This window comes from Sitophilus oryzae, unplaced genomic scaffold (genome assembly GCF_002938485.1).
Source record: "Sitophilus oryzae breed Bouriz unplaced genomic scaffold, Soryzae_2.0 scaffold_177_pilon_pilon, whole genome shotgun sequence".
Taxonomy (NCBI): Eukaryota; Metazoa; Arthropoda; class Insecta; order Coleoptera; family Curculionidae; genus Sitophilus; species Sitophilus oryzae.
Window position 1 is genome coordinate 475168 of NW_022146479.1, and position 14906 is coordinate 490073.

Below are 14906 nucleotides of genomic sequence, written 5' to 3' on the forward strand. Positions count from 1 at the left end.
TCTTTTTACGTTTATATTATTGTTTTGATTGAAAATGGCTCAGCAAGCTGCAGGTATGTATTCTACAAAAACGTATTATTTATTTTGATATTCTGTATACTAACGATTTTTTTTTGCAACTAAAAGTTAGGCGTTCAGAAAATTTGATTAAATCTGTGACATTTTTATTATACTTAGAGATTTAGTTGCTCATTTCGAAGAATTCAGCATATTGTCTATATACGTTTACTATATATACATAACATTGGGCTTTCATACAGTAAAATAAAATACTGCGACTTTTTGCGACTTTGCTGATAAAATGAGAAAAACATTCTTGGTTTCCTCTAATTTGCCAATCAGTGATATACTAATGCGAGGTGTAAACCGCGATGGCATTGTTGTGTACAAAGCGATCGCATTAGTGCCATTAGCAGTATAGCACCATTTGGCATTAGTAGCGACTTTAGTGGTATGGGCAGGGATGGGCATTGCTCGCGGATAGGGTTCCCAACTTGAGCATCGGCGATTCCGGGACAATTATTTTTAAATTTTTAAATAATTGAAACAAAACATTAAATATTAGAAATTCAAATATATTATATGTAAATGTGATTTTTTTGGTCCCGGCCAAGGCGAAATTTTCGCCGGGACAAACTTTCTGATTCCTGGTTAATCCCGGTCAAACCGGGACGGTTGGGAACCCTATTTAGTTCGACACTAAAAACATTAGACGATCAAATCTATGTTTCCAAAGCTCCTTGATTAAAAATTAATAGTTTTAACACAAATGGCACTCTTCTTATAGATTGAAATTTAAAATACTATTTTTATTAATTAAAAATATCAAAAGTTGATACATGATATGTTTTTCTTCAAAAATCAAAAGTAATAATTCCCGGTGAAACAGGAAGTGACCGAAACTAATTGAATACCCCATCAATCCAGACTTATGTCATATACTAACATACCAAATTTCGTTTTTTTATCTGAAAATATAACAAAAAATTATAGGAGTGAGCTACTTTTTAAAAACACCCAGTATAGTTAAATATAGAAGATGCTATTATTTTATTTATCTTCTGTTTTATATCCGTTCTCTACTAAATAATTATAATACAGTATTTATCTAAAAAAAACTTTTGGATTACAGCGAATTTAAAACCCCTATGGGGCAATAAAGCAGCGGGTCTTTAAACTAAATGGTGTAACATAACTCTTGTATGTTTTAATCTTTTTTTGTTAGAGAAACACTTTGTCCCTAAGTTGTGACGGTGTATAAAACAGCAGCAATTTGATACCTTTGTTTTAGTGCACTTGTAACATAGAGGGTAGAAATAAAGCATACTTAAGTAATGCCTTAAGTTTTATTTAAAAAAAAAAGTATTTTAAGTTAGCATCCTCTTTTTGCTGCTAAAGCTAATCTGGACAACTCTTTGTTTTTTAAATTAGTTGAAAAAATTTGATTAAAAGGTTATTTGAAGTGAAACTTCATTACGTGTGTTGGGAGTGACACACGCCCTTGAATGACGGCAACGAGACGGCCGTGACGTTCGGGCTAGCGAGAGAAAAAGTGATAGCGGCAGTGTTGCTACAGCTACCCCATTCCGCTCTCTCATGATAATCTACCCCGATGAAAAATAAGCTTGTTGGCAACACTGGGGATTGATCTATACCATACAAGGCTAAGAAAATCACTATAATAAACTTGATACAGTACCTGTGTATTAATATCCTTTAATGAGGAAGATGCATATATTTTATTTTTCGCCAGAAACTACAACAATTTATTAGAATACATACATATGAGTAAATGCAAAAAAAAACTTTTTTCTTGAAAGCAGTACCACAATTTTATAAAACGGACCATTAAAGTACTATGAATAACGCAAACGACGCCTCGCGAATTGAAACGATATTCTATTGGTCTGACGTCACCCGCCGTTCTCGTCGACGCGCGATGGCCAGCAGCAGCCAGACGTGTTCCGTTTATGTACGTATTTAGGTGGTGTACTAAGACATTTTTGTTGCTTTTAGCGTTGATTGAAGGAGCTTTTTATGCTTTTTTGTGCAGTTATTATTTGTATGTGTTGTGTGTTCTGAGAATTTTTTAAGTAATGGCAGATTCCGGGTTTCTAAAAGCACAATCAGATAACTTGCCAAAAGTCGATGCTTTTATGTTGGCTGTTTTTATAAATACAAATTCCCAATTTATTGGTGCTGAATTACGAGGAAAAAAACAGAGAGGTATGTAACATTTATTCTTTGTAGTACTGAGGCATATTTAAGTATAAGTAGGTACCTACTGTTACGAACTTTTATATAGTTATAAATATTAATGTTATAAACTTATTTTTCAGATCAGGTAGGGAGACGTATGGAGATAATGCTGTAGGTTATGTAGAAGTGAAAAGAGACAAAAATATTTGTTTAGTACGTGGAAAAATAACTCCAGAGCATAGCGTGAAAAAGATTTTTTTTTATATATTGACACCCCCCTCCCCTTGTTATTTTTAAAGATTGTTTTTTTACGAAAGTATAGGAAATAAATTGTTTATCAGTAATGAAAATATTATACAAGGTGTCCCATAAGCAAACGCCAAAATGTACAGGAAAATTTAAAAGAAAATGCACGATTTTCAACATCATATCAACCCATATTGTTCAGGGACCGATCCTTACCGTAGCTTACTAACCTGGTTAACCTGGAATGACAATGGAATACCGCTTAATTAATTTGTTCTAGTGTTACTAGTGTTAGGCTAACCGTATGTAAACTTGGGAATCAATAATTATAGCTAAAAGGTTTCGAGTGTATGTATTTCATATCTGTGTCCATATGAAATGGTAACATCATTAAGACAATTGGCAATTAGCATATTATATCAAATAAAAAATAGAATTGTAGATTATACAGGGTGGTCCAAATTGTATTCGGGAAACTTCGGCATCATATTCAACCCATAAAAATAAGAAAAAAGGTTCACATAAATTTATGTCCTAAAATTCTTCGTTTCGAAGCTACAGGGTTTAGAAATTTCATTTTTATTTCGTTTTTTTCAAAATAATTTTTGAACTCCCGTCGATATTTGGATGGTTTTTTTTTAGATTTTATCGGATTTTGTCGATATTTGGATGTCTGTGTTTTTTTTTGGCATAAGAAATGTGTTTTTTCCTAAAAAAATATGATTAATTTATAAAAAAAGTTCTCAAATTTATCATTTCTGTCCAATAACTATCTAGTCGACATGTTTATTTTTTGTCGTTGACATATGTATATTGATAATTTATATTTCAAATATCTTGAAAACGGTTAATCTTTGCGATTTTTATCAAGAGGCCTTTTTTACATAAAAATTGCGGAACTGTGTATTTTTTACTCAGCTAAACCAGTTAAAATATTATTTATTTATTTATCTATTTTCAAGTTTATCCTCTAGCTTTCAAATAAACTTACTTGCATTGAGCTTACTGCTCTATTCCATTACGCTTCTTTTAAGAATATTAGATTGGGAACCAGCAGGAAGTTAGCTAGCAGGATATAGGGAATTACAGATACCGACCCAGAAACCCAAAAACAATAAATAATTCAATATTGGGTGCTCTATATAAATTATAAGGTACAATTTTATAATATTAGCATAACTATCTTTGAATTAAGTAATATAAAATTATAGACTGTTTAAAGTCGCTATTTATGTAAATTATAGCAATATTTCTTGAAAATAACTTATCTGTAATTGACATGCAAAGTTTCAGCATACATTTCGAAGAGTTTATTTTAATTTGTGCATAATATTTTTGAAATGTGTTTCTTCAAGCTGCTAGAGTTTTATTTCCGCATTAAAATTATTAGTATTAATAAATGCTTTTTTTTGCACTTTGGTTACTTTCCCGTTAGCTGTTTTGCCTGTACAGGGTGATTCAACGATAGAATAAAATCCATTATCCCATTTGTTTCAAGGTTTAAATAGTTCTGTAAAATCTATCAAAAGAAGTGATAATACATAGGGTGTACCATTTAAAAAAAATTGAGATATTTTAATTTTAAGTAGTTGAAATTCATCAATATATTTTGAACGCCCCGTAGCATCTATCTAAAATATCTTTACATAGATCTTTTTCTTCTTTTCTATAAAATTCTCCTACCAAATTTTAGTAGTTCAACTTCAGAAACAATGGCATTACTGAGAATTTTTTACCACACTGAGAAAATGATAGATTTCAGTGTGGTAATTTCAATATTGTTTAAACAAATTGAGATATTACAAAAACTATTAATTTTAGGTATATAACATTATACGTATATAAAAAAGTTATAGAATTTTACGCAGAAGAACAAAATAAAATAAAAAATAGAGTGTTGTATTTTAAAAAAAACACTTTTTTGAAGCTCTGTAATAATTTTAAAATGTGTATTTTAAACTTCCCCATAACTTTTATATTTAACGCCTTTTTGCAAACTCTAATTTATTTGTAAATTTATAATAAACCTGCTTTACGCAACCTGAAATTCAGTTTTTAAATTAGCAGTTAAAATTAATAAATTTGTAGAATCTGCGATAAATTGTTTTCAATTCAACACTACTTCAATATAAAGTATTTAAGTAAACTCCTACTTACAGAAATGTTACATTTTTCACAGGTTATATTCCTAGAATGGCGGCAATAACTAAATTTATTGAACTAGTTATACTACACTATAAAATATTGTAAGACAACTTTACTTACTTCGTATCTTCTTTACAGCTTTAGAGCTGTATACAGTTAATTAAATTGGACATTTTGTACAAAAATTATTTGTGTCTTAAAATGTTTGAATGTTTTAATGCCTTATACAGGGTGTCCCAATATTCCGTGGACATAGAACTACTACGTATTTTTGGAATGAAAATAAGTTCATTGGATTTTGAGAGGGCATCAATAAAAAAATAAACCCGAACGTCAATTAATTTAAAATTTATTAATTTTTTAAGCTTTATATGAAGCTTATTGGCAAATATAATTTGTGATACTAACATAAAATTCCATATTTTCGCCCACTAGATTATTAGAGCTTAATAGATTTTATGCGCCTCCATAGCTTGATGTGAGAAAAAACATTTTTGAAGAGGCAAAAATTGTAGTAAATACTAGAAGGACTATTTTACGAAAAGAAAATTATTGTAATTTTATAAATATTATAATTGCCTATTATTGTCATTTACTTCATCCGGATCTGCCTGCTCTCGCATAAAATTTTCAAATTGTTCATTCGGGAAACTCGTTTTTCTTTACTCTCATCTGTATCTATACACTCACAATCGATTTCTTCCAGATTTCTTCTCTCAACAAGGGATTTTTTTCGTTTAAAACCCCACACTATACTGTTAATTCTTTATTCGCATTAGGTTGACCACACTCACAATAAAGTCAATAATCCGTATTTTATATTTCGAATGTCTTATTTCAAATAATATTTCACAATACACATTCTACAGGGTTGTTCACAACATACGACATGAAGTATTGTAGCTTAAACGATTAGATTTTTACAAATTGTAAGTTTTGGGTTCATTGAAGGACTATTAGAGCTAAAATTTAAAAATAATTTGACAAGATACAAAGTCTCCAATAAGTTAAAAATATTATCGTTGTATTTTTTAAATCATACATCCTGTATATTATTCTATTTTTAAATTCTGCGATTGAAATAAAAATAAATTTGATTAAGGTTTATCATACTTAAACTTTACCGTTTTTGAAATATTTTCAATTTTGTGAAATTGCAGTAAAAAATTTAAGGCTTCATTTCTCCAAGGGTATCGAAGTTTTTAATACTACATATTTACTGAAGATTATTTATTGATCAGATAGTGTGTTGCAATAATAAAAATTATACTTTCTTATACAGAGTGTCCAAAAATTTATATTAAATAATTACTAGCTTAAAACGGCAATAACTTGTTTAATTTAAATAGAACATCCTGTATATTTTACGTTATTCAGATGCACAATTTAATTGTCTATCAAATTGTTTTATACCACTTTTTACCTATCTCTTCAGATTTTTGTAGAAAATGCATTTTTTTATAATTTAGACCTCATTTATCACTATACCCATGGAAAATTGACATTTTAGATTTTTTTAAAACAATATAATATGTACAAAATGTACAGGTGGTAAAAATAATAATAATGCAAGCCCATTTGTTTACAAAAAGAAAACTATTTAAATCTTTGTAAAAGAGTATATCAATTAACTTGGAGAAATGAATACCACCATTATTACTGCCCAAAAATTAGTTAATTACGTACTGTGTGAAATAATAAATTATTCTAAATAAATGTAGATTTGACTGAAAAATCAGTATAATAATAAGTTATGAAAATGAACGTCTCTGTTGTTATAAATAAGCATTTAAAATAAATACCTATATATTTGTTATAAATAAACAATTATTTGTCAATTAAATAAAATTTATAAGGAATTAAGAATTGATTGATTCGCCGAATACATAACTGAGGTGTTACTTTTTACCACACTGGCTAATACACATACAAAATTCAGTTTTTTAGTATATGGAGCAATTATTACTAATCAACATAAACAGTCAGTTAATATAGTTTGAATACTAGGATCATATGAATTGGTCTCTACACTGATGACACTGATGACATGTAAACACCGACCCAAGACTTCGCTTGGCCGATAGGGTATACTGAATTACTGAATAGGAAATATAGTGTATATATTATACCAGTTATATACTGGGCGAATAATAGGAGAGTCAATATATCAATATCAACTGATATGGACCTTCGAATTGTTACTCTTGACATCTATAGTGAATATATTTTAACATAAAATAACCAGATATCGATTCGTAACGTTTCTAGAAGCCCGTTTGCGTGTAACACTGTCGCCGCACTATTCTGCATTGTTCCGTTTTATATATTAATGGAAATAATATACAGTTTAATGCTTTTTTGTACGTATTCACAGGTTTCATTATGCGATTTGGTATTAGTCGTCATACACGGCAGATTGCGTTACATTTTACGGTCTTTGTTATTAAAACAATAATGATAATATCGATATAGGAAACAACGAACAGAAACGCTAAGAGTATTTTTGTGTAGTATAAATACAACTTTTTAGCGTATAGGTATAGTTACCAAATGTCATGTGTGTACAGAATGTACATGTAACTTGTCTTGTAACTATACCGTGTGGTGCATCGGAACACGGAAAATCCCATGTTAATTTTGAAAAGGTCAGATATTATCCCCCAGATGATTTTATGCAAAAGTTGTATTAGACTTTTTTGAAAAGGCGTTAAAGTTGTGCTTTCGCCTAGAATTTCGTTTCATTTCGAATAGTCATTTAAAAGTTATTTGTGCAAAAATCTACCTTCAAATTAGCAAAATTTATAATACGGCCCAAAGCTACAAAATTAAGGTTGTATTCCGTTGCAAAACCAGGCGAATCAGACCGGTAAACTACGGTAAAGAGTGGTTCCTGAGAAATATGGGTTTGATACGGAACGGTTTAGTAAAATACTGGAAACGTCAAATGTTGACATTTATAAAATAATATATAATAAAATGGTAACAGTTGCATATACGGTTTTCGACTATTTTTGTATTATACGGAAAAAAATTTATATACCCACATTCGATTGACCTTAGAGATTGTAAATATGCTGGGGGAGAAGAGAAATTGTGTTTCTTTAAGTATTTTTTCAACCAAACAAACTTACCGGACCGGGGAGCGAATAGGGGTGCTGGGCGGGGTAAAAGCGTACAAACTGTTAAAACATGACATACAAATATAGAAAAATCGCATTTTCCGTTTAAAAAATAGAGAAAATATAGATTATGCACGGATTTTCAAAATATTTTAATTTAATATTTGACACATATTTGATGTTATGAGATGTTTAACACTTGATTTGACACGACACCGACAGCAGGGAAAGCAATGTTGCCAGTCCCACTGAAGTTTCTTTAAAAATTTTATATCTGTAGCAAAAATCAAACTAAATTAAATAAAACAAACATTGGAAAATTTAATAATAATTTTCTATAAAATTAAGTGTCTATTCTAATGCTATTAAGGCAAACATAAAGAGCTTGAGTTGAGGAAAAATGCAATTTCGATAAAATAAGAAACATTTTCTAACATACGAAAAAAAACAAAGAATCAAACCAAACAAGACCAACCCAATCTAAACCAAACCAACCAAAATGCTCAGTGTGTTTTCATTGCTAGAGCTATAACTAAGAAATTCTCTATACCGCTGGTGGCGATTTAGCCAATATGTTAAACTGAAGTAAGTAAAAATATAAATAAAAACATATTAAAACCTATAACGTCATTTTTCCCTTTGAAAAAAAAGGATGCATGAAATTCCGGACAATTTACTAGCTGATTTGGCAACTATGCATCAATTCACAATGTTTGTCAAAATTCAACCTTCACTACTGTCAGCATATCCTTCAATGTAACCTGCCAATGATTTCTGAATAAAACAGCTCTTCATAGATTTTTTGAAGAAATTTTACATTAAAAGCTTAATTTAAGGATTGTAAAATTGTTGTGTTATGAGTATCTTTAATCAGAATATTGTTTACCCCGCCCAGCACCCCTATTCGCTCCCCGGTCCCGTAAGTTTGTTTGGTTGAAAAAATACTTATAGAAACACAATTTCTCTTCTCCCCCAGCATAATATTTGCAATCTCTAAGGACAATAAAATGTGAGTATCTAAAAATTTTCTCATATAATACAAAAATAGCCAAAAACCGTATATGCAACAATTACCAAAATAAATTTTGACATCATTATCTTATCAGTGAAAAGAATAAAAGAATAACATTCATAGTAGTTCTGTATATTATGGAGCTAAACGGTACGTACTTAATTGAAAGCCACTATGGATATTGTTAAACAAGGTATGTACTTTAAATTTATTTCTAAACAAGTTCGTGATTGTTTAGTTTTTATTTATTTTTTAAGATGATTTCTAAATGGGTATAAAAATTTTACGTTTTCAAACTTCAAAAAGGCATTTAAAAAAACATATCAAAACATATCGTATTTAATGAATATTTTTGTTGTCATATTCATACACTTTAATTTTTGTATAGTTCACCGAACTTTATTTTATAATACTTTTCAGATGGAGTAAAATTGATAAGCAAAGCCGATCTGGTTAATACTTGGCTTGATCATAAGGACAAGAACTCAGAATTATTTGTATTTCAAAAAATGTGTTCTTTATTAGATATTGATGAACTTTCCAGTCAAATGAGACACCACTTGTGCCTGAAAAAGCCCACTATGTTGGAGCGAAACGTCGCATAAAAAAGTTTCCATCTTTCAATTTATTATAAAACCTCATACCCAAGAAAAGAAAAAAATAATATATGGATATGGTCTATTAAAGAGGTAACTATTAACATCCAAACCCCTCATACCAACAAAAAGAACAGTAACAACGCGAAAAAGTAACATATTAGAAAATAATGTACAGAAATATCTTATATGTGAGGATACTTTATCTACCTGTGATTTGGATACTATAAATTTGGAAGATTCTGTCAGCAGTGATTCTTCTGAATCAGAGTATAAATTACTTAGAGAGAGTATTTCTTAATTAGTATAGTTTTTAAAAAAAGTTCTTTGTGTTACAAATACTTCGATTATCCCTTGAATTATTGTGGATAGTATGAGCGAGGCCTGCGTATGATCGAGTAAAATGAACAGTAAACACAACTCATACACCGCGAATACTAATCTCAGTTTAACTAATTATTTTGTAGATGATCATTCCAATTCAGAAAAAATTATCCACCTTTTTGAAACCACAGAAATTTTTGTAAACAAAAAAAAATGTGACATCGAATTTGACAATGACAAAATCATATTTTTGCTGGTATTTTAATTGTAGCTTCTCTGGGCCGTATTAAAAAAATTCAGTAATATGAAGTTTGAAGGTAGATTTTTGCAAATAACTTTTAGATGCCTGTTCTAAATAAAACGAAATTCTAGACGACAATTTCACTTTGACGCCTCTTCAAAAAAGTCTAATACAATTTTTGAATCAAATCATCTGAGGAGTTAATTCCTATGTCTCACGTTCCGATGCACCACACAGTATAGACATTTCAGATATTTCTGTAGTACACATAATTAGATAAGTGTCTGTTATTACGATAAAAGATAAATTTAGACCTTAATCACCCAATATCTGTTATTGTCATATTATCTGATCAACCGACACGAAAAAACTCTTTATCTAATTTGTATCTCTAAATAATGCATCCACAGTTCATGTAACTTGCTGAAAATATTTTATTTGCATAAGAAAAAATCCGTAAAGTAAAATAATCTAATCTATTGGTAATGTTATTATATTTTATACTTTGATATAATTTGTATATTAAAAAAAATAAAAAGTAAAATCTTTAATAATCCTTAGAAGATTAGAAAATTTTAACATAGAAATTTTAATCTCAAAACTTAATACTTTTTACTTTAATATTCATTGTAACTTTATTATTGTTACATCTGCTGTAGTAGAATGCATAATTTAATAGCGATAAGCTCTTTTACATATTTAATATCTGTATTATATTGTTAAACGTCAGTTTTATTATATACTTTAATTTTAATCTAGTTTCTGCAACCACAGAATTTATATTCGTGATTTAATTGAATTTTTAATTTTACACTAGTTTTCACAATTTTCAAATAATTTATTTTTTATTTTTTTAATTTATTTGTTCGGCATAAATTTATTATATATATTATTATTTTATTATTATTTTGACGAACACATTGATTAGAACATATTATTTTAACAGAACGTCAACGGTTTTTATAGACGACCCATAGGAATTTTTTGAAGAAATAACTTTATAATTTTGTGTAAATTTTTTTTTAGTGGCCAAAAAAACGGAAATTGTTTTCAAGATATAAAAACTAATTAAATAAAGAGCATTATATTACATTTTCTGATACCTTAACATATTATTCTTAAAATAAGCATAATGAATAAAGGGATGATTCACCTTTTGTCATATCTTTTTTTGTGTTTCTAGTGATTATATCTTCGATTATTTAAATTAATAAAAAATATTATTGCTAAAATTATGATCAAAATCAAATTCACATGGGAAAAACCATTAGAATGATCATAACTCAAAATTTATAAAACTAGAAAACATATTTCAGAAAACAAAATTAAAATACCAACTATGTCCATTTTTTATAACCACTAAATTTTTGTACTGTAATTATGTTTTTTATTTTCTTGGAATTTACGAATTATACAGGGTGAGTCTTAAATAAGGGCAAATATTCTTAGAGGTTGTATATTTCAACCCAGGAAATACGTCTACGAGGTTATTTTCGCGAAAAAAAATTGGAAAATTTGGAATCTTTTGAACAAATTTTTGGAATTATTTTCAACTTTTAGTTAAAAAATATAATACCTTCATAAAATGGCAGCATATGTAGTAGATTAAATAATTTTACAAGAAAGAAAATCACTAAAGATCCAGTGGTTCTTAAAATTTAAGCAAAGAATCACTTATTTTTAAATTTTCTAAGTCAAATATCTCAGTTATTTTGAACTTATTTGAAAAACGGTAAAGGGAAAATATGTTTCTTTTATCGAGATCTACCAATCCTGAAATTAGTTCTTTTTATCCTGTATAAAGAAAATATGCCTCACTAACTCATCACAAAAATCTCCAAATAATGCTTCCTTTTAACTTAAAAAACTATATACAGGGCGAGTCTTAAATAAGTGCAAATATTTTTAGGGGTAGTATATTTTGAATCCAGAAAAACGCATATAAGGTTATTTTCGTGAAAAAAAATTGAAAAATTGGAATTTTTTGAGAAAAATTATTTATATTTTTAGTTTTTCGTTAATAAACATAATTTCTAGATAATATAGCAACATAGGTAGTTCATTAAATTAAAAAAAAAGAAAACCTAGAAAAGATAAGATCATCATAAAAAAATCATTTTTTTGGAAATTTTCTTTTATTTGAAAAAACGGTAAAGAGAAAATAATGTTTCTTTTATCGAGATTTTACAGCCCAGAAAAAGTATTTGCACTTATTTAAGACTGACCCTGTATAATGACTCTTTGCTCAGCATAAGAATGAATTTTGGACAAACATTATACAATTTTTTTATTATTATTATTCAGAAAATTAAAAAAAACTTTCTAGATCTTTTCTAAAATTGATAGAGGAGAACATAAATTTGAATTTTAGTACTTAGAATAAAAAAGTAGTTAAATATTGTTTTTACTGAGCGATGTGAAATTAATTGCTGTATGTTTGGATAGTTTTATAGGGGTACGTCAAAATTTCAATGTTGATTTATCGAACTGTAAAGGTCTGTGCACATTATCATATACGAATCGTTTCCGGCACGTAGCTTTCCATTCTAACAACCGAACGGTGTATCCACATCCACATATTCATACATGAAGCGTTTCAGTTTGCTTCAGTAAAGTGATATTTTCTCATTATTCCCGTAAAAAAATTATGTTCAATTTCATTACCACTGGATGTAAAATAAACAAGACAAAATTTAGTAACAAGATTTGCAGTATGTATATCCAATGTTAAAAGAATTAATAAAATTTCTCGTAAAATCCGCACCTACAGGCATCCGAAAAGATATTGTATACAAGCATACCGAACGGAGAATATTACATGTATGATGCGATGGTGCCCCCCCCCGTATAGTATGAATTACTTACTATTAAAACCACTAAATATTTTTTTTCGGAATGAAAATGTAGCGTTCGAAAAACAATATGTGCGCAGACCTTGTCTTAAAAATACAAAACATTTTCGAATATGCAAGGAAATTAAAAAATTTTGCCTAAAAACTAAGTAATTAAAATAAAATATAAAAAAAGTGGCAGATTAATATAAACTTAAATAAAATATAACACAACTATTATACGAAATATATTGTTTCGTGTATGTGCATAGAGAAATGAACCTAGTATAAGCTATAGAATCAGCTAGAATGATAATTATAATGGTTAAAAAGGCAAATACTTTTTAAAAGTTTCTAAGAAATAACTTTTAATCACTTTTTTCCATAGCAACTGTTAAAATTGCCTTATATCTATCAAAAATAGTACTTTAACCGCAAGAGTAGATTAAATGATACTTTAACAGCGAGGATAGGTTAAAAACTTTATTTCTTCTCGCACGTTTTTTAATTGCTTCCATTTTTGAAAATTTTTGTATTCCTTTTCATAAGTTATTCGGGATTTAAATAGAAGTAGTTTGGATATGGCGTTTGTCGCCTCAGCCTGAATATCTGTTGGTAATTTACTTATTTCGTTTTGAGCCATTTCTGGCTCCAATTGAATCAACAATTGACACGAAAGAGAATTAAAAAATATTGACTCAAAACTGACAACTAAAGAAAGAGCTTTATTTATTTGTCAAATTACATAGAAACCAACGCCAACCCAGAACAATATTTTTTCTACTCGTAATAAATTCCTTGAAATAATAATTCCTGAATATTTTTTAAAACGTAACTCGCTATGCATAAAATTGCATTATCGTAAATAAAATACCATTTTACCGTCTTGTATAAAAAATAACTATTCTTTTTCAATGCGAGTCTTAAATAAGTATAACTATTTTCAGGGCTGCTTTCCAGATCTCAATAAAAAACATAATTGTTTCTTTACTGTTTATCAAATAAGTCCAGAATAACTGAGTTATTTTTCTATTAAAATTAAAAAGAATTTTTGCATAAACTTTGAGAAACCACTAGAACTTTTCCAGGGTTTGTTTTTTGTTAATTTTATCTACTACCTACGTTGCCGTAATATCAAGATAGGTTTTTTAACTAAAAATTTCAAAAAAATCCAAAAAGTCTGTCAAAAAATTTTAAATTTGATTTTTTTTTTCTGAAAAAACCTTATAGGGTCAAAATATACAACCCTTAAAAATATTTTCATTTATTTAAGACTCACCCTGTATTATCTTTACGCGGAAAAAAAATCTATAATTTATACAACACTCTACGACAATTTTATATACACTATAATTATTTATTAAATTAACCAGGTACCTACTTACAAACTGTTTTAACTAATTTTAAATAATGTTATTTGTTCATAACTTCACATAAAATAGAATATATAATTTATAGTACATATTTTACGAAACTTATAAATACAATAAAATATTATAATAAATTAAGTAAGTACTTACAAACTCTTGGCGTCTGAAGCTCGTGAACTGACTTGTTGGAATGGCACGCGATACTGATACAAGCTGTTTCACCTGTTGATTACCGCACGAGTGATAACTTGGCAGGAGATGACAGCCTTTATATATTCTCTCTTCACGTTGGTTTAGCGCCTTTTTTACCACGCATGGCCACTACAACGGTCGCGTAGGCGACAACAGTTCAAAAGACAAGAAAAAAATTTGAAACTGTTCCTACGACGCGACGGGTTAGTGTAAAGTAGTTATTTTTTTGTTTCTTTTCCAGTGGTTCGAAGAATAAATAAAACAAAAAATTGTTTATTTTTTTTAAAAATATTTTTAATATCGTGAGTAAAAATCGACTTAGATGCTTACTAAAGTAGGCACAAGACACTCGGCAGGCAATAGTATGATTGAGAATGGCAATTCAGGATCCGTGTAAATAAAGTAAGAAGCATATCAAAACTCTCAAAGCGACCGCGACGGGACCCTAAAATGGCCGACTTAAATTCCGGTTTATCAGTGCCGCTCTAAGTGTATTCAAACGTGTAAAAATATGATGTAGGGTAGACGTGAGGTAGACTCAATAATTTGTTATTTTATTTTACGTCGTCCGTAAAAATATATAATTCTAATAAAAATAGATAACTTATAATAATTATTTATTAACACAGAC

The 14906-nt window shown here is 28.8% G+C and overlaps 1 protein-coding gene across 1 annotated transcript in view; it reads right to left on the bottom strand.

Annotated features, from left to right (window-relative positions):
- The window catches only part of LOC115882148 (short neuropeptide F-like), a 111838-nt gene extending 97503 nt beyond the window's left edge, over positions 1 to 14335 (bottom strand). Inside the window, exon 1 of the mRNA XM_030900015.1 lies at positions 14234 to 14335. The gene's annotated coding sequence lies outside the window, so the exon portion shown is untranslated. The remainder of the gene's footprint in view (positions 1 to 14233) is intronic.
- Positions 14336 to 14906: the final 571 nt, after the last annotated feature.